Here is a 20803-nt window from a genome sequence, read left to right as displayed (position 1 = left end):
CCTCTCCCTCTAGGAGCATCGGAAGGCCACGTAGTGCATGGTCGTCACTGATGTTAGTGCACTCCTTGTACACACATATAGCGTCGACGAATGCTTCTACGACTTCTGAGTCCTGCTTTGATCCGTTGAAACGAGCGGTACAATTCGCGAAGTTTCCAGTCTGAACCATTGATGACATGCCTGGAGATGTAGGGCTGGTAGAGCTCTGGTTGAGCGTGTGCGAGTTCAGAATAGATTCAATAAGCTCACGATTCGACTGAGCTTGAGCTCTGGCGAACGCTGACAACAATGGCTCCAGCCGATCCTCGTATGACGAGTCCAAGTTCTTGTCAGTGCCCTCTGCACTGTCCAAGGATTGTCTGTTACGACGTGGTCGAGGCATGTTTAAACTTAACACTTAACACAAGTACACGAACACGATAAACTATAGTCACAGGCGTGTCAACACAGTTGAACACGATCGTTAACACTAATTAATTTACGAATGTGAGTTCTAAAAATCCTTTAGATGCCACGAGTTGGGACGCCACTGTAAATGATTCAACTGAGGGTCGGAGACACGGAATGATAGTCGGTTGGTACTTGCACAAAAGCGTGTATTCATAAAGACGGCGTAAAGCGGACTGGCGCGGCGAACGGGAGAACGAGCGAACGAAACTCGCGGCGCCGGAGACGTTGGTAAAGGCGCGAGCGAACCGATGCTATATAAGGCGGCGTTACACTACTATATTTTTAACCGACTTCAAAAGAGGAGGAGGTTTCTCAATTCGACCGTATATATATTCTTCTTTTTTATGTTTGTTCGGCGATTTTTTCGCGATGCCGCGACCGATCGACATGATTCAAACACCATTGTCTGCGGCTAGTTTCACAGGGGTTCCCATTTTAAGGAAATTTGAAAATTTTCGCCAGTTTTTTCGGAAAATTGGAAAAACCTGATTTCTTTTAAACTTGAATAACTCGAGTATTTCTTAACCAATTTCAAAATACTTTTTTTCATATGAAAGGGATCACCCTTCGGTCGGCGCTCAATATATTTCGTTGGATGACGGCGTAAACAGCGTGTCCAATATGAGCGCCGATTTCAGAACTATGTACTAAACCAACATTTATAAATTATTTTTTATTTTGTAGTGACATAGAAGTCTATTTTATTTTTTGGTTATTTTTTTTTACTTTGATGTGGTACGGTAAATATTTACCTGCGGCATTCTAACTTGAATTATTTAATATTAAAGAACTAGTTAACGAATACGTAGTCCACGTGATGGTACGTAGTTAATGCCTTTTGAAGGTGTTAGAACCCTTTGTGGTTCGACTCCGGCGGCACCACCGCCATACCTATTTCTGCCTCATAATAGCAGTGTTAAGCGCTCATGTGTTCCGTTTTGAAGGGTGTGGTAAGGGAGACATACTTTTCCGAGGCGTTCCAGCTTAGTCCTCAGGGGTAGCGGCGCATGTGTGGCCGACCTTAGGTTGTCATCTGAGGTTGATTGCAGATGTCCATGGGCGGCAGTAGCCACTTACCATCAGGTGGACTGCATGCTCGTCTGTGATTTGCTGTTTTGCCCTTAGTTATTGAAGAATTCGAATAGACGGAATGAACTCGTTATAAGCTTTTAAAGAAATTCCACAACTAGCGTCATAATAACCTCAAAAAGGAGTGATACTCCACTACTCTGGATGCATACTTAAAATTTGAACATAAGCCAAATTTTACAAAGACTTAGTAAATATTTCCATTGAATTCTAATGAAGATAAAACCTTAAATTAAGGAAAATTACTTAATTAAAGATAATCAATTGATTTTGGAAATTTAAATCTTTAGTTGACTTTTTTCTAGTATTTAGCAAGTCTAGTAATATTTCCAATTTAAACTTGATTCTGTTTCATAAGAAGTGACTGGGAGCCGTGCGTTAATATAATAATTTAATGGTTAAAAATAAATTGTACGGCCCAGGCTATTTTTCATAATGATAACCAAATTATTCTCAAAGAAAATTTATGAGTTCTCTAATCTATCGTGCCCTCAAAGGACTTGAGACTTGAATACTTATTAGCATAGATTTTTATCCGATATTAAATATTTTATTCTAGGTCTACCGTGTCAAGCCAGACTGAATGTTTTTTATATCTTTCTTACAAGCTTCAATTTATTTTAACGCTTATATAGTGTTCTGTTCTATACAGACTTGATTACCGTACCCTTAGTATGAGTTTTTACGTTTTTACAAAACTGAATGTTTTTATTTCTTTTGACGTATTTCTCATACTATTCCAATCAGTTCTGATACAATCCGCTAGGGGCGCTGATTGGAAATATATGGGCAAATACCTCAACAAACACCAAAACAGTCATTTTTATAAAAACCTTAAATCTCATACTAAGGGTACAGATATTCAAGAACAGTGACCACTAACTATGAAGTGTACTGCACGCTCTTTGGCTACTTCAAATTAAATAATCTTTGGCTTGGCTAATCAAAAATATTAAAGAGACTGAAATTAATTGATAATCATATTTTTATATTCTGGTATTATTAAGGCTCTCTACTAACATGGATGTTGGAAAAGGGTACTAAAATTGTATAACGGTTTAACAGCCGTTTCCAAAAATGACACGTAGAGACAGACAAACAATTTAAAATCAATTTTAAAAATTTCTCTTTTTATCACAAAATCAAGCACTAAAAGTATTTCACCGTGACCTATAATTTACTAAAAACGACTTTATCATTTTTTATTCCAGCGCTTTGCGTGTCTTTGGAACTCAATTCCGATTGGAATTTAAATAATTACTCACGGAAAGCAGCTCCGAGCGCAGACTTGAAATATTGGCTTCCTGTTAGTCTCGTAAAACACTGAATAATTTAGACGACTTAATAGCGAGCCAACGGAAATTGTTACGTGGATTTCAATGATTATTTTTAGTTGTCAATTATGTCAGATAAAATCGTATTGGAACATAGTAAAGTTTGTTGGTTAGCGAGTACACGGCAATTATACTTACATATTACAATACAAATAATTTCAATTTAGTTGTCAAGTGCCATCTTGTGTCGGTACGTGCATTTGCAAGGCACTGAGTTTCACATTATGAGTACATTTTGAACTACAATATCATACTTTGCGCGTTATCTTCCTCTTTAGGGTTACATACCCAAAGGGTGGCTACGGAACACGATAAGTTCGACAGTTATTTAATTTATTGATGGTTTATGGATTTCAGAGTTACTCGAGCGCGGTATGTTAGCCTTCGGGGGTAGCAAAACATCTGTGGCCGAGCTTGTGTAGGAATATATTTTTTTCTGGAATATATAACAGATTTGCGTGGGGGGCAGTAGCCACTTACCATCAAATGGATTGCATGTTCGTTTGGTGTTTTTAAAAGTAAAGTAAATAGTATACATATTAAAAGAGCAGTACAAAACGAACCTTATTCTTTATTTAATTTCTCCTCGTATCGTTTAAGACTGATGTCGTTAGTCGAATTTTTTACATTTTCCGCCGAGGAGTGTCTGCCAAACTTTCATAATAAAAGTTACCAAATTTTTTCGCTACATTTTTGTTTTGTTGTACTTTATATCCCTTTATTTTTTATTTACACGCCCGTCCGGGTCTGCTAGCATTAATTAAAGGCGAAATATGAAAGAATTTTTAATATCGAAAAATATGGTCTCGGAGATATTAGGGCAAACATTTGTAAGCCGAATTGACAATGTCAGGGTAAGCACATAATTAATTGATTAAATGAACCACTACGGTCTATTATTTTGTAAACTAATTAGTAAGGCTAACTTTATGTGAGTTCGGACTTTGCTTTGCTGAAATTTTTAGCCTTTTAAATAATGTATTTTTTGTATTATATACTATGGTCCCGGTCAGAGAGATACACTTCTGCGATGGAATTCTGGAATTATTGCTTCCTATTTGCAAAGATTATATTTCTTATGTTTATTGGTATACAACAATGTATTGTATTAAGAATACATGATTCAAATCTTAATTAATAAAATTGTTACACAAATTTAAACAAACAGGAATCTCCGTAATTTTGAAATAAGTAATCATTGTTACGAAAGTATTTACACTAAATGATAAATTAATTATTTATTTTAGACCTTCACACGTCGAATATTATGAAATTCTAAAATCTCATAATTTATTGTTCTGAAGTGAGAGCCCATTTAATAAAGTTAGGAAAATAACAGCACAAGGAGTAATAGGAGAAAAGAATAGGTAACACAATTTACCCACACAGTTAAAGGTGGTAGAACCCTTTGTGGTTCGACTCCGGCGGCACCACCGCCACACCTATTTCTACCTAATAACAGCAGTGTTAGGCGCTGCTGTGTTCCGGTTTGAAGGGTGTGGTAAGGGAGACAGACTTTTCCGAGGCGTTCCAGCTTAGTCCTCAGGGGTAGCGGCGCATCTGTGGCCGACCTCAGGTAGGAATATCTAATCCTATCTGGGGTTGATTACAGATGTCCATGGGCGGCAGTAGCCACATCAGGTGGACTGCATGCTCGTCTGCTATTCTTATATTATAAAAAAAAAAAAAAAAAAAAAAAAAAAAAAATTAAAAATGGGCCCCGTGGTCCCTGGAACGTGTAACTTGAAACTCCAGGGAAGGTTCTATTTGATTTTAAAATGTATCATTACTCTCCTTCAAATAAGATCATAATAAAACTAACATTGACTGACAGACAGACACAGCATACACTCTTGGGTGTAAGAAAGAAATTTTGCATAGGAGTTGATTTAACTATGAAGCAAAATTTACAAAATATTTATTTTTTTCTGAGAGGGCTAACTAGGGGATTGGGCTTGTATAGTAATAAAACACTAGCCTATATACAATTTATCGTAATCTGCTGTACCACGATCATTGATCATGAATAATTATCATTGAAACCTAATATCATCGTCATTCTGGACGAATAACATTTTTCAGTTTTCTTTAAGTTTTATATGATTTTGTGCAATTGCGACAATTAGGACGGCTTCACATATACCTTTAATTTTATCTGATCGTAACTTATGAGAAGCCTGGAAGATACCACTTTCGTATTTACTCGTGTTTGATGGTCCCGTTCAATCACATTCTGCTCAGTCGACGATAAATTGTAGCTAGATTGTACAATTATGTTTGCGTTTGCCAATACAGCTTCAGTGTGTATGTGTTACATACATAATATCTTGCCATTGTGTATAATATCTACTCAATTTGGACAAAGTGATAAATAACGCGGAATTAATCACATAATCTACCATTATATATAATATTTTCAAAAACTTGCACAAAGTAATAAAACAATTCACGATAATTCGGACGTAAACTATATGATTCATAGTTACTGTAATGCAACAACCAAGATGACGTTGTTACAACATAATGCATCATTAATTAATTAATTTCAGTTAATCTTAAGATTTACCGTACTTCGGGCTTTTACAATAACATATTTATTACTTTGACTAACTTTAACATGCTTTTATATATTGCAGCCGGAAATAGTGATAAATTTATCACATTGGATAAATTAGTTATTATACATAATAACCTGTATAATATCTCTTTGATTACTTTGACTGTAACACATGTATTTCTGTTTCAAAGCAGTGGAAGTGTTGTGGGGCGGCTGTGATTAGCTTTGTTATGGATTTTCATCCGATCATAAAGGCGTTGCAATACTGTATACTCGCATAAACATAGGTAAACAATTTTAATAGGACTAGATAAATTTCTAGAAAGGTTACAGTTATTCATCTTATTTTAATAAAAAAGACTGCATGATCAATCGCTAATTTTAAAACAGTTAAGTACATGCTTTCAGAAAAAAACCTCTATCTTCGCTAACAACAAGATTTTACTGCCTAACAATCTCACGTTTCGATATCTTAAGAAGATTGCCCTTTACAAAAAGAAACGGTATTAAATAGGTCAAAATTTATTATTATCTGCTTTGACAAAAGGACGTGATAAATCATCATCGTATAAAATGGAGCATTTTTGCCTAGAATAGGCGTATTCATCTTGGTCCAAAGTCCTAGATTTTAACAATCGGCACACGGACGTCGCTAATGGACCATTGTAAAGAAAGTTTTATGAAAATAAAAGGGGAAATAGGGTATGGAAAAATAATTTCCACATACAGTTACTATATACGTATTACACTTGATTAATGTTTTAATGAGATAGAAGAATACTGCGAAAATTCTATATTTAAAACAATAAATTAAATAAATATTTACATAGAATTACTGATTAAATGTGACTTTCCTGGAATAAACACATCATGTTGAATCATTTGGCGTAAATAAATATTTGAGGAGAATAGCAGTTTGAATTACATCGATTCGACCAAAATTATTTCTATAAATAAAAACTTTATTGCATAATATTACACATAATTTATGGAGACAATTATTTATTTTGATACGCCGAATACATAAGTAGACACATTTACGTCGTCTATTTGGTTATTATATACATATGTGGTTTATTCAAAGAAAAGCTATAAGGTCAATATACGAGTATATAGTCTGCTGCGTGGTGAGTCCCTGAGAGATCTCTTTCCCCCTATTAATATATTTGATTTAAGACTAAAATTATCGCGGAATTGAGACATTTCATTATGTAACGGGTACTCACGATATGCGTTTTTATTGCCGATATTTCGACCCAGTTACATGGATCGTTGTCCTTCCTCCCGGACCTCGGTTACGAGTAGACGTGCTCTGAGTTATAACCAATTTTATTTAAAAAGTTAAAATACACTTTATATTCAATTAATTCGAAGTCAATATTCGGAGTTCATAAACGAAGTGCAGTTTGTAGACGTCTGCATTATAACATCGGTGCAAGTTATAAGCATTGCGTGCGATTGAAGAGTGAAGAGTGTATTATCGCCCCTGCTAGTTACGCATGTACTGCTCTCTACCTGCGTACGCGTCGCCCAGCTTGAGGATCATCCAATAGCAGCACGGATTTACCCGTCAATCACCAAGCGGTTAATGTAATGTATGCCCATCTCTTTTAACGCGCCCGGTACTTGTCTGTATCCACCTGTTGCTGCACTTGTTGTTGTTGCTTGCAAGTTCTGTTCGCCTAGTACCCTATTACTAATACTTTGAGATGCCACTGCGACGCACACCTCCGACATCGCCGCAAGTACAGATAACGCGTGAACCGTTAAGCGCACTGACGGGTTTAAACCCCGCTATATCACAAGCATTGCAGCATTGCGCCTCCGAACCGGACTTAAATTTATCCAGATCAGCGGAAGAATTAAATCGTGAAGACTTCAATATTACCCAGCGATTGAAACGCAAGCGTTCTGAATATACTAACGACCAGTTCACTGACTTCATGTTAGAAATGAAAACCATATTTACAGAATTTAAAGCGCATCAATTGTCACAGGACGCTAAAATGGATAAGATATCTGCAGCAGTTTAATAAATCAAGCCCAAAACGCTACTATGCAAAACACCGCCGAATTTTGGCGAATAAATTTGAATGCATTCAGTCCCAAATAGATAATTTAGAATTAGAACGTGGTAAATATTTACAACACATACAGGCTCTAGAAGAAAAGTTAGAAAACATAGAACGCTACAAAAGGGCAACGTGTATTGAGATAATAAACATCCCATACATACAAGGTGAGACAAAACAAGCATTAATAAAACATGTATCTTCCATTGCAAATGTCCTTAAAACATCAGTCGACCCGCTGTCTGTGCGTGACTATTCCGCATTAGTAAAAAAGAGTCAGAAGACAAGACAATTATTGTGGACTTTACAAGTGTACTTACGAAGGAGAAAATTATTCAGAAATATAAGGAATATAATAAACACAACAGGACAAGCAAATTTAGCACGAAATCACTACATATAAGTGGACCACGAAGGCCAGTGTTTATATCTGAGAATTTGACGCCAAAGATAAAACGCCTCCTTTATCTTAGTAAGGAATATGCAAAGACTCCTTTGATCACTGCTGGGTGTCTCACGGAAGAATATTCCTCCGGAAAAAAGAAGGTTCAGGAGCCATTAGCATTAAATCCGAGCTGGACCTACGAAACTTGGGTAATCCTAGCAACCTGTGACTAGATTTAATAAGATGCTGTTCTCAGTTTTGTCTACATATTCTTAGTCATAAATTGAATATTTTTAAAAGTACATTTGTTAATAGTCTATTACCATTTATTATTCACACACACATATTCATTCACACATATTACATACATTCTACACAAGTAACTTATATCTTGTATAATAATAAAACTAATTTATGTTTATCTCTCAATAGTCTGTTGTTCCAACACGTTCGCATGCATATACTCAACCATATTTTATACTTTCACGCATCATTATCAGTTCATCCCTTAGATTACACTGCAAACATGAAATTTGTTCTATCATTATGGATAGCACATTAGAAATAACTAATGATATAGAGGAAATATCTATTTCTCAGTAATACATATGTGCTCCTGAAAACTGCCTAAAATATCTTTCAAATATTAACGAACCATTTACTATGTTACATCTTAATATTAGAAGTATTGGCTGTAATTTTAACGAGCTTCAGTTACTCTCAAATCGTATAAATATTATTTTCGATGTCCTTATATTAAGCGAGTGTTGGCTGAGTAAGTGTCAGTACATACCCAATTTACCTGGTTACAAATCATTTAAAAGCTCATTTTCAACACAAAATGATGGAGTGGTGGCCTATGTTAGGGACGGATTAGCATGTACAATACATAAGCCTCCATTTAATGATGTCTACTGTCTCGTTTTAAAATTTACTAACAATTTGGCTATAGTTGCTATTTATCATTCCCCATTTGTCAGAAATGTCACAAAATTCTTAGATTCCTTAGAGAATACCTTAAATACCTTAAATTGTTATAAAAATTTTGCACTAATTGGAGATATGATTATTAATATAGTACCCAGAAGCGGTGACATGAATGCTGATCCCTATTTAAACATTGCAGCAGCGAATGCACTGTTACCAGCTCATGTGTTTCCGACTAGAAATAAAAGTTGTCTCAAAAATGACAATGAGTATGGCTGCACGTAACAAAATTATACCTGATGAATCGGCTTGCGTTAATGATATAAAAAGTACAAAGTTTTCTGACATTGTGTCTATGACTGACCCTGAAATGGCTGCAAGCGCTTTTGTTCATACATTAATGGATATTATTAAAGTACACTCGCGTTCAGTATGCGTTCCTAGCAAACACCGTATTATTAAGCCGTGGATGTCGCCTGGTATCTTGTGCTGTATCCGTAATCGTGACCGTCTACATAAATTGCATAAAAAAGATCCCGATAATCAAACTTCTAGGCTAACTTACACACGTTACCGGAATTACTGTACTAACCTACTGAAAAAAATAAAACTAGCCTATGAAAGAAGAGGATTTCAAAAAGCTAAAAACAATCCTAGGGCAACTTGGAAGCTCATTAAAAATCGTATTAATCTAAAGAACAAAGAAAATACATCTACTGACCTGTTACAGCAACACCCAAATCCAGAACAGTCTATTAATAAGATAAATGAGTATTTCAACAGTATTGGGAAAGAGCTTGCCTCAAAATTCACATGTCCATCTAATGTTGATGCCTCACCTGGTACTTCGCGCATAAACTCTATGGCTCTGATTGAAACAGATACTGATGAGGTTAGAAACATCATCCTAGTTCTTAAAAATGTGCGGTGGGTTGGGATAATATTTCAGCATCACTCCTGAAAGCCACACATGACATCCTTGTTCCAGACGTATATCTTCAACTCCTGTCTCACCTCTGGTATCTTTCCCTCGGTATTCAAAGAAGCCATAATACACCCGATTTACAAAGGTGGGGATAGAGGTAGTGTCAACAACTACAGACTAATTTCCGTATTAACAACCCTCTCTAAAATTCTTGAAAAAATTTTAAATACTCGTTTAACTAAATACTTAACGCTTTCTCTATTCTTTCCAATAATCAGTTTGGCTTTTGGAAAGGGAAGTCTACAGAGGATGCGGACCTAGAGCTTAGTAACTGTATTATTAACAATTTTAACTCAAAGTTGAAAACGATAGTTATTTTCCTAGATCTGTCTAAAGCTTTCGACACTGTCTCTGTTCCCATCCTTTTGAAAAAGATGGAACACATTGGGGTGCGAGGTCTAGCTCTTAATATTTTTGAAAGCTACCTGTGGCCGGAAACAACGTGTCCGAATTGGTACCTATTCTAGTGAACTATTGCCTCTCACGTGTGCTGTTCCCCAGGGCAGTGTTCTTGGGCCTACCTTATTTTTACTATACGTCAATGACCTATGCAACCTGACCATAAATAACTGTAAGATCTTCTCGTCCGCAGATGACACTGCTCTACTCATACATGCTGATTTTTGGGTTGAGGTCCGTCGTAGTCATGCTGAAGATGCAATGAGGAAAGTAATGAGGTGGCTGGAAAATAATCTGCTTACCCTTAATTTAGACAAAACTGTTTTTAGTACCTTTGCCCCAAATACATCTACCTTGCCCTATGACTCGTTCTCTATTCTTGCACACAGTTGTTGTCCCAGCCGTAGTTTTTGCACTTGCCCCAAAATAATGTATACACGCAAAGTTAAGTATCTTGGTGTTATTATGGATTCTTTTATGTCGTGGAATGATCAGATTGATGATACTGTGGCTCGTATAAGGAAACTTATTTACATATTAAAAAATCTGAGGGGAGTTACTGATCAACAAACTTTGAAATTAATGTATTTCTCCTTAGCGCAGTCAATTATATCATACTGTATTACGGCATGGGGCGGCTCTGGTAAAACTAGCCTCCTCCGACTTGAGAGAACACAAAGAGCACTACTAAAAGTCATGCTATCGAGATCATGCTCCGAATCGATTTCCTACAAAAGATTTATACGCTGCTGCAAGAGTGTTAACTGTGAGACAGCTGTTTATCCGTCAAATTATTCTGCACAAACATTTAAACTTACCTTTTGTTAATACAGTCTCTAATACAAGACGGGTGCGCCGGATCTGCGAAATAAAAAGTTGTCGCACTGCACTTGCACGACGACACTATGACTATCTATCCTGTACAATATATAATAAAATGAATAAAGAATTAAATATGTATCCATTTTTGTACCGTGAATGCAGGAACTTAATTACAGACTAACTATCTACAAAATCTTACATACGATCAGACTGAACTTATTCTGACTGGACTCTAACAATATGTTACACACAAGATATACATTTAGTAGCATACACACACGGACACACTACATATACACACACACTTACACAACACATTCACTCCTTTTCTTTACTTATTAATTTTATTTATTTTGTTTTTTTTTATTTATTTATGTATTACTACAAAGTTAATTTTATACATTTATTAATATTTGTTTAGTAACGATTATATATCTATAGAATTGTATAAATCACGTGTTTGTGTAAATCAAATGTTTTACTAGTATATATGTACTTCTCCTGTGTAGGTGGGCGTAAATAGCTGCAACACAGTTTTATAATTATAGCAGCTGTTTACGATATTAAGTTTGCTTGTATGTATATAGGTATATGATGATGAATAAATCTTTAAATCTTTAAAATGTATTAATATATTGGCGGTACATAGTCAATACACCTATGACAATATTATGTATATAAGAAAACTCACTGATATGTTTGAAAAAAATAGTAACCACCATAACTTTAATACTAGAAATCATAGATTTGTAAAGATTACTCACTCCTAACAAGAAAATTACCCAGTTTTGAGAATTGAAATGGTTACGTAAAAAAGTTTTGCCACGTCTCCGTGCTAAAATATCCCTAAAATATTTGAAATAATTATTTATTTATTAGGTAAATTACGTAATTATTACGTAAATTAGTTATTTATTCGTAAATTTTCTCTAAAAATGTTTTATTTGTCAAGGATTCAAAAAAAAGAACTTACTAAAATAAGTCGTTTGTGGCTTCATTCAATTTCAAGGCGACGAAGTATCTTTACTAATCTATGCTAGAAATATAAATAAATTAGCAATTCCTAAACAAAGATTATGTAAGGTGGCTAGATCTTTCGTGGGTAACTGTATTCACTACTACAATAAAATACCCGACCACATTTTGAATCTCACAGAAAAAAAGTTCAAACATGTCGTTAAACAAACCCTTTGTTAAAAGCGTACTATAAACTAAGTGATTATTTGATTGACAAAACTGTGTGGTCTAAAGTAGTTATAGCTCCACATAGGTAACCACCATTAGATTCCATTAGGTTAAATTTGACATTGTAAAAATGTGTTATTTTAAAATATGTGTGTTATGGAGTTTCTTTCGCCGCTTCTTCTCCATAACGAAACATCTTGTGAAGTGGCGATAGTTGTATTGACATTCAAAAAGTGCTCTGTAAAGAACCTATTTTGAATTAAAAAAAATAGATTTGATTTGGTTTCGGTGGCGTGCCGTGTCGATCGACGACCTACAGAAAGCTGGTGGTAGACGCTAAATAAGAGCAGGATCGAATATTACGGTACAACTCGGGACAGGCTCATATATTCAGAAGTGGAAATGGTGATGTCATGATAAAACGTATAAATAAAATGCAAATAATATGGACATAAAAATACAATTTATATTAACAACTAGCCGAACCCGCGGCTTCGCCCGCGTAAAAAATAGTATATGACATACAACTGTAATTGCAAATTTGTACCTCTAACAATTTTAACGATAAAGTAGCTTTAATATTTAGATATATAGATAGATTATTTATTTCAAGAACTTAATCAATAACAACAAAAGACTTTGTTCACATCACATAACGACTAATTAATTAAAAAATCAAAAACCCGACTGCACGAAAAAGCTGAAGTAGAATTTCCAAAAACAGTAAAATAGTCATTTCATTATTTTTATCCAGAAAACCAAATACAAAGTTTCAGAGTAGGTAATTGCTTCAAAAACAAAAGATCATCGAACAATATTATCCTATTTTATCCTTGTAGCGCTTATTTACGCTTTATAAAGAACCTATGTGTAAAATTCCAGCACGCTAAAATTCAGCGGTTTCCCTTTGTGTTGATTTCTGGCACAGCAACTCACTCATTTATTCAGACAGTCATCTCCATATTTGTTTATATGTATATATTATATAATGTATGTGTAATCTCCTTTTAATTTCCTTTATTTTGCACCCTACTCGATAGGTTTGGTAAACTTTTTACTATGTTACTATTTCGCACTAAAAATCCACTGTTTTGAATTTTTTGTTCTAACACCTATCTAAGGACACTCGGGTCATTGAGACGAATATAATGATACTTTAATTGTCGACATTCATCCAGCCGTTTGTTTGATCCGACCAAATAAAGAAAGACAAACATACAAGATACGCGCGAAAAACATAACCCTTCCTTGGCAGTCGGGCAGTAAACAGTGAAATTAAAAAATACACATATGGAAACACGAACTTAATTATGAACTTATTGACTAAATTTTCTTAAGAAATAAAATTATACAAAATGTAAAAAACACTGAAAACAATGAAGTAAATTAAAATATAAATAAAAACAAACAAAATACATAATCGAGTGTTGCAGCTAAAGTCTACGAAAAGGGTTCCGGAGCTCAGAAAAAACCGAAATTGGATCTCGGCAACTGATTTTTAGCCCGGACCATACTATGCGAACGTTGCTCGGAAGGCTGTACAGTGCCATGAGTTGTAAACGGGAGAAAAAAGAAAAAAATCTTCTACCCTTTTTTCTATTAATTTTATATTAACCTACTATAAACATTGTGCTGCTCAATAAGTGTCGATTTGTGTTAAAAAAAGTGAACGCATATAAAAAAAGAAAAACAATAATAATAGTTTTTTTCATAATTTTTTTCTCGCTGTGTCCCTAAATTGGTCAAGCTTTCCTCAGAAACATACATTAAAACTCTAATAAGTGGACTGTAATGAAAATTCGTTAAATATAAGTTTCATGTAGGATACAATAATCATTATTTATACTATTCCATAGGAACCGTCCATGTTATTCTCTGACCCCTTGGTATGTGAAAAACAATACGCAAACGTATTCATGGGAACCGTATGGCAACTGTTTAGTGGCAATCCCCTCTTACAATATTTGGTGCTTAGGTTAAGGTATGCGGCCTCACATGCAGTGGTTTATTCCAAGGTCGCTGGCTGGGCGGTTAGAGCTGCCATAGTTGTCCCCGTCCCTAGAAGTCCCCGTTTAGTCTCTTACTACAGGCAGGGGATACTGTAGCTCTGTTCTAGCCCAAAATTTTAATCCAAGGTCTATGTGTTTACCACATCACCATCACTAATCCACGTATAACCACAACTTTACCCCACGGCAGGAACAAAATGTCGGCAAGCAATGTATCCAAAGTGGTTGGGATGTAATCAGTATACCAAAATGTGGTCCATGTGAATAAAATTACGCATTATCATTATCCTTGACATTTGTACCCGTCCATGTTGTGGTGTAATTGTGCTTACGTGTGAATAGACGCTTTCGGAAATTTCACGTTCCTAACTTCGAACCTAAAAGATTCACGTATAATACATATACCGTATAACAATTATTTTACCTCCTTATTGGATTTTCAAAAACATTCCTATGTACAATGTAGCAATAAATATTTCATCAGCTAATTTCTGAAAGCTAGTGTTCAACACCAGCGGTCGCAACTCGTGACCCATGGCTGGTATGTGGCCCGCGACTCTCCCTTGTGGCCCGCGGGTCTGCGCGTTACTAAAAAACCACTTATATTTAATAAATAATATTTGCATTTATGATCATTTTAGGTACCAAATGGTTGATGTTTCTCATTTTTTACCCGACTGCCAAGGAAGGGTTATGTTTTTCGCGCGTATCTTGTATGTTTGTCTTTCTTTATTTGATCCCATCTAACAAACGGCTGGATGAATTTCAACAGTTAAAGTGTCATTATATTTGTCTCAATGACCCGAGTGTCCTTAGATAGGTGTTAGTAAAAAAAAATCAAAATGGCGGATTTTTGGCGCGAAATAGTAACACATTTAAAAAAAAAGTTAACCGAACCTATCGAGTAGGGTATCAAATGAAAGGAAATTAAACGGAGATTATAAAAACATATTTGTATATATATAAAACAGTAAGGTGACTGACTGACTGACTAACTAAATGACTTTTTCATTTTTCAGAAATCAACGTACAGCCTAAACCAAGGACTTTACAGTTCTGAAATTTTGCACACAGGTTCTCTATATAGCTTGAATAAGTACTAAGAAAGGCCTTTTGGAAATTCTACCCTTAAGAGGGTAAAATAGGGCAAAACAGTTTTTTTGAATTCCTTTAATTTTGAAGCAACTACTATAAAATTTTGTATTTGGCTTTCTGGATAGGAACAAGGATGCACTTATTTATCCCCCTCCGAAAAATCAACCCCGTAGAGGGTAAAATAAGGGTTAAAAGTTCATTTGAACTATCGTCAATTTTGAAGCAAACACTATGACATTTTGTATCAGGCTTGTTGGATAAAAATAATGAAATGCTACCTCTAACGAGGTAAAAATGACCGAAACTTTGATTTACTGAAATTATATATTTTATAGACCGTAAATGGTGAATTTTTTCGCGAAATAGTAACACGTTTTAAAAAAGTTAACCAAACCTATCGAGTAGTGTGTCAAAATAAAGGAAATTAAGAGGAGATTACACATACATTATATAATATATCTTATATATAAAATTCTCGTGTTAGTTACCGTACTCCTCCGAAACGGCTTCACCGATTTTCACCAAATTTTATATACATATTCAGTAGGTCTGAGAATCGGCCACTATCTATTTTTTTTACACCTAAGTGATAAGGGTTGTTCATCCTTAACATTTTTTTATTTATATGGCAACACAACGTTTGCCGGGTCAGCTAGTACTTATATACTCGTATATACACATCGAGATGACTGTCTGACTAAATGAGAGAGTTGATGTGCCAGAGATCAACGCAAAGGGAAACCGCTGAACTTAAGCGTGCTGGAATTTTACACATAGGTTATTTATATAGCGTAAAAAAAATTTTTAACAAAAAATACAACCGACTTCTATGTCACTACAAAGTAAAAAATAATTCAAATAAATGTTGGTTTAGTACATATTTCTGAAGTCGGCGCTCATATTAGATACGCTGTTGACATCGTTATCCAACGAAATATATTGATACGCTCATATTAGATACGCTGTTGACATCGTTATCCAACGAAATATATTGAGCGCCGACTTCAGAAATATGTACTAAACCAACATTTATTTGAATTATTTTTTACTTTGTAGTGACATAGAAGTCGGTTGTATTTTTTGTTAAAAATTTTTTTTCACCCTTTTTAGTGATGACATAATAACATTTATATTAATACAATATAAAATTGTATAAACGAGATCACGAATTAAGGTAAGGTCTGAATTTACATTGATTGGAACCGCCCGCTCGCAGGGCGCTGCCGCGCCCTGCTCGCTTAGTTTTATATTGTCTTATATGTTCCAACCTAACCTAACTAAATAGTCAATGATGAACTGGCTTTGCAATTTCATTAGAACCTACAGCAAATATCTTCAAACACAACTCAATTATTCCCATTGGTTGAGGAGTTACATATTTTGTCTCCGAGCCACATTATCAGATCCTCAAATAGTCAATGATAAACTGGCCTCGCAATTTCATTAGAACCTACACCAAATATCTTCAAACACAAGTCAATTATTCCCATCGGTTGAGGAGTTACATATTTTGACTCCGAGCCACATTATCAGACCCTTAAATAGTCAAAGATAAACTGGTTTTTCAATTTCATTAGAACCTACACCAAATATCTTCAAACACAACTCAATTATTCCCATCGGTTGAGGAGTTACATATTTTGTCTCCGAGCCACATTAGCAGACCCTTAAATAGTCAATGATGAACTGGCTTTGTAATTTCATTAGAACCTACACCAAATATCTTCAAACACAACTCCATTATTCCCATCGGTTGAGGAGTTACATATTTTGACTCCGAGCCACATTATCAGACCCTTAAATAGTCAAAGATAAACTGGTTTTTCAATTTCATTAGAACCTACACCAAATATCTTCAAACAAAACTCAATTATACCCATCAGTTGAGGAGTTACATATTTTGCCTCCAGAACCCACTCTGATCCTCATCATATTTAAATGGGACCAACTTGTAGCAATTGTCCACACACGAAATTAAAGGCATTAAAATAGGTTCATAAACGGCGAAGTTATGGCTGTTATATTTACATGGGTGGAGGAGTTCCCCTCTTTTTCTCCAGAACCAATCGATGGATCCTAACCATATTTAAATGGGACCAACTCGCAGCTCGTCTCTACACAATAAAAAAAGAATTATTAAAATCGGTCCACTAACGGCGGAGTAATTGCTGTACATACATAAAAAAAAAAAAAAAAAAAAAAAAAAGATACCGGCCGAATTGATAACCTCCTCCTTTTTGAAGTCGGTTAATGAACACTACGAGGATAAAATAAAATAGGATAATATTGTTTGAACATTTTTTGTTTTTGAAGCAGACACCTACTATGAAACTTTGTATTTGGCTTTCTGGATAAAAATAATGAAATGCCTATTTCACTGCTTTTGGAAATTCTACTTCAGCCTTTTTGGTGCAGTCGGGTTTTTGATTTTTTAAATTAATTACTTGTTTTCTCAAACTTTCTCAAATTAATCGATGATTTAAATCACATGATTGGATAACAAATTGGCAATTACCCCCCTCGCACCTTGTTTGCCAGGTATCTCGCGTGCCTTCTTTTTCATGGGAAAACCCTTCATGCGGGTTCTTTTCATGCGGTATTCCTACCAGCTAAATCCCTACGGTGTTTCTCTGCTACCTCCGACCTATGTCGGTGCCACGGGTCCTCGGTCTCTCGACGGCTTTTGACCGCGTCCGGGCCCAACTCGGTTATATATGGATAAGGAGGTCTGAGGATATCTCTCCCTACCTCTCCGCAGTCTCCTTCCGCGAGATCACATCCTCGCAAAATGATTTCGCCTTTTGCCATGACCTGTCGCTCTCGACCATATATATCTCGCATCCCTTGAACCATACAACCGTCTCATCCAACTCGTTCGCCGAGTTTCCTCAAATGAAGTGTGAGTGTGGGTGGATCAACTCGGTATCTAATATCGATAGGGTTAAGTATCCTATAAGACTTTAATTAAGTGGAATTTTCGTAAGAGATAAATCAGTGTTGATTGCAACAATGTTTAGATATAGGCTTAAACACTACAGACTAAATCTCGTTTACAATGGCACAGAACCTTACAATTATTATATTTTGCAATAATATTGACTACTTTGTATTTATAACTGTAAACATATAACTATCTTCATATAGAGTGTTACAAAAATCTCTAGGTCTAAATTCGGCTATGGTATAATAAGGGCCTGTTTTTTTGATGTTGGAATATTACTAGAAAGTTACTTGTAGACTATATACCCACTAAAAATAACAATTGAGTTAACCTTTAAATCTAAAATAACTTTATATTCTTCGGAAATTTATTTGTAAACAATCCGCCAGATAAAAAACTTTAATCAAACAAGGCCGTTCATGTACTAAAACATACACAACAGCTTATAATTAATACATTACATCGCTGTTCATTATAATACGTACTTAATGTTTATTTTCTATTATGCTACGCTCTATAAAACACTCACCGTAAAGCTTACAAACAAACTTTCCTCGTCCATCATCCAACACATAGCACAACACTTAACAAATCACAATGCATGAAAAAACTTTCTCAAACACTCCAGTAATTCAATAAGTGAACACACGCCAAAATTCAGTACAACACGAATGCGCCCGCGAAATTTCGCCTGACTTCCGAATATTTGGTTAGTCAAACATCGATGCTTGCAGACATGTGACAGGACGTCCGCGCGCCCCGAACGTCTGTTCAAAACTACGTAAAGACCTATCTCACAGGTTCTTATTGCGCTTGCGTGAAACAAAGTGACTCTTCGGCTCTGACAGACTTATTTGGAGTTAATTAATATATCAAGTTTCCCAGACCCCCTGCATTAAACGACTCTCTTAATAAAATATTCGGTTTAGTGTCCCCGTAAGCCGCGGACTTCCACCAAAAGTTTTGCCGGGTAGCCTAATTTCTCTTCTTTACGGGGAAACTAAGCAATTAATGTGATAATAAATTTCTTAGTTAATTACTGAAAACGTATAGTAATTACATTGTTTTTAAATAAGTCCAATTAATAAAATAACAAGTAATATTGAACGTTAAATATGTACTTAGTAAGTAAAAAAATGTACAAACAAATAAAAACAGATTTAAATTATAAAATCGCTTGCGGTCCAGGTGAATATGTCTTATAAGTCGAAGCTATGATCGTATATCGTGGCTTGAAGAAGGCAGGCATTTTCGGCTAAATTTTGTCATTCGGCGAATGTTTTATCACGGCGGGAAACCTGCAAATAGTACCACGACATGTTAGTAGGGATACATACATTCTTACCGCACTCAAATTTCCACCATTGTTCTATTCCGGTGCCGAGCTACAGGAAAAAAGTTGTCTCACCTAGGTATAATGAACTGTAATAATATAAGTACTTGAAAATAAATTTACTAGAATCACGCAAGGTTAAAGCCTAAACATTCTACTCCGTCTCTCAAAGATCTTAGTAGTATCTGGTTACCGAGGGGATTTTAGTAAGAACCTCACGTAATCTCTCTAAAATCTTGAATAGCATTAATGAATGGCCCTCCTTAACCAAAAAGTATTAAGCAATGTACTAGAAAACTCAAATTGTTTTCAATTATTAATTTTAATTATTTTCATATAGTTTGAATAATGAATGAATGATTTAATGTTATTTCGACGATTATACTTTTTCTTTAATAATAACTTACATTTATGTTATCTGTGTAATCACTGGCCAGTAATATTTATCGAGTTAGCCATGAGTTAGCATAAAAAATGCGTCTTTGATATTTAAATTGAATTTAAGAGCGTTTCTATTTTATGTTGTTCGTTGAGGAATTAGCTTTTATTACATTGAATGTAAAGACAGATATCCAAAACTGATTCAACTTACCTGACCCTTGTGTACTTCTGTACCTAACTGTTTCCCTTAATCGAATGATAACCGATAGTAATGTCATTAATGAGGGCGTCGATATGTGCTGCCGTTAATTCAGTTCATAAATGTTTCGCTTCGAACACGTCGCATGTGGTAATTCGATTTGGTCACGTCAATATTGAAGTAGTAGTTGATATCCAGCATAGAGCTCCACTGTCAAGACTTACATTGCATGCTAAAATATTTTTCTTAACTGCACTCTAAGGGTTATATAATTAAGTTTTTTGTTTTATACTCCAGGAGAAGTAGACGACCATGCAGTCCACCTGATGGTAAGTGGCTACTGCCGCCCATGGACATCTGTAAACAACCCCAGATAGAATTAGATATTCCTACCTGAGGTCGGCCACAGATGCGCCGCTACCCTTGAGAACTAAGCTGGAACGCCTCGGAAAAATATTTCTCCCTTACCACACCCTTCAAAACGGAACACAACAGTGCTATTATGAGGCAGAAATAGGTGTGGCGGTGATGCCGCCGGAGTCGAACTACAAAGGGTTCTACCACCTTCAAACAATTGCCTTCAAATAATTGTGTAACGACTTTTATTAATCGTTTTCGATTCGATTTTTATTAACTCGTT

The 20803-nt window shown here is 35.3% G+C and overlaps 1 protein-coding gene across 7 annotated transcripts in view; it reads right to left on the bottom strand.

The window, feature by feature from the left end:
• Positions 1–20803, bottom strand: part of LOC140751564 (kin of IRRE-like protein 1) — a 231987-nt gene that overhangs the window by 199873 nt on the left and 11311 nt on the right. For 4 of the 7 annotated variants that reach the window (XM_073085488.1, XM_073085493.1, XM_073085492.1 and 1 more), the window contains exon 1: positions 18780–19014. The exons of the other annotated variants lie outside the window; for them this stretch is intronic. The gene's annotated coding sequence lies outside the window, so the exon portion shown is untranslated. Of the gene's footprint in view, positions 1–18779; positions 19015–20803 lie in introns of those variants that run through there. 7 annotated transcript variants of the gene reach the window in all.

Source organism: Epargyreus clarus, unplaced genomic scaffold, assembly GCF_041222505.1.
Source record: "Epargyreus clarus isolate Ecla_fem2 unplaced genomic scaffold, WU_Ecla_fem_2.2 ptg000023l, whole genome shotgun sequence".
NCBI lineage: Eukaryota > Metazoa > Arthropoda > Insecta > Lepidoptera > Hesperiidae > Epargyreus > Epargyreus clarus.
Note: the sequence above shows the minus strand (reverse complement) of the source record. Positions and strands in the feature narration are given on the sequence as shown.